The sequence below is a fragment of the Myotis yumanensis genome, unplaced genomic scaffold (genome assembly GCF_028538775.1).
Source record: "Myotis yumanensis isolate MYYU_CA2020_CCGP unplaced genomic scaffold, mMyoYum1.0.hap1 SCAF_21, whole genome shotgun sequence".
Taxonomy (NCBI): Eukaryota; Metazoa; Chordata; class Mammalia; order Chiroptera; family Vespertilionidae; genus Myotis; species Myotis yumanensis.
In genome coordinates this window covers 11,359,834-11,361,030 of record NW_027223772.1, presented here as the reverse complement: position 1 = coordinate 11,361,030, position 1,197 = coordinate 11,359,834, and the positions used below count along the sequence as shown (strand labels likewise).

General features: G+C 49.4%; 1 non-coding gene across 1 annotated transcript; it reads left to right on the top strand.

The window, feature by feature from the left end:
• Positions 1 to 734: 734 nt before the first annotated feature.
• Positions 735 to 937, top strand: LOC138999027 (small nucleolar RNA SNORA74). Its single transcript, XR_011469295.1, has one exon. It is a non-coding gene; the product is annotated as a small nucleolar RNA SNORA74 (small nucleolar RNA).
• Positions 938 to 1,197: the final 260 nt, after the last annotated feature.

Here is a 1,197-nt window from a genome sequence, read left to right as displayed (position 1 = left end):
GAGGGGGGGTGGAGGGTGGGGGCTGGGGAGTGGGGGGTGGGGGGTGGGGGATGGGAGGTGGGTGGGTGGGTGGTGTGGGGTATGGGATGTGGGGTGGCGGGTGGGGGTAGGGGTGGGGGATAGAGTGGGAGGTGGGGGTGAGGGGTAGTGGTGGGGGATGGGAGCTGGCAGGTCAGGGGTGGGGATGGCAGGTGGGGGCTGAGGGTGTGGGGTGTGGGGTGGCAGGTGGGGGTCGCATGTGGGGAGTAGGAGGTAGGGTTGGTGGGTGACAGGTGGGGGAGGGAGAAGAGGGCATGGGGGGGGGATAAATGGTGAAGGAAGGAGACTTGAAGGCAGTGAACACACAATCCAATATACAGATGATGCATTATAGAATTGCACACCCGACCTATGCAATTTTATTAATGAATGTCACACAAATAAGGTTGATGAAAAATAAGTAAAAGGTGGGTCTTTTGAGGTTGATTAGGTCATGAGGGTGGAGCCCTCATGAATAGGATTAATACCCTTTTCAAAGATAGCCCATGCTGGGCTTATCAGGAGATGACTTTATATGTTATATAAATGTCTAACCACTATTTTGTACACTTGAAACTAATATTGAATGTCATCCCTAATTGAAAAAAAATTAAAGTAGTAAAACAATTTTTAATAAACATAAAAATACAAATCAGAGTGATCTTTAAAAAATATAAATCAGATCATTTCACTCTGTGCCTAAAAGCCTTAAGCGCTCCAGCAGGGGTCAGCTCTCCAGACAGAATCATGCCTGTGAGGGTGTTACACTGCTGGGAGAGGAATGCCCTGTCTTCTTCCTCCAGTTGCTCCCTTCACTGTTCTGGTGACGTGTGGCACTGGTACAAGGCAGTACTGTGCTTCCTTGAGAGTGAGCTAAGCATCACTTTGGCTGCTTACTTGTAGTGTGGGAGTAGACACAGAAAAAATAAATTTAAGCCTTAAAGATTCTAACAGCATTTCGACCCACCAAATGGACCTCTATCCTCCCTTCCCTACACTCCAGCCAGCCTGGCTCATCCAGCCTTGAGGAAAGAAGGCAGGGACAGTGCTGCTCAGGAAGCCAGTGAGCATGCATGTGATCGGAAGTCTGGAGAGAGCTCCAGTTCTCTTAGGATAGAAATCGAGGGATGAATCTGCTGAAATCAGCCACCCATGAGGGGACTCGACTTTTCACTACCT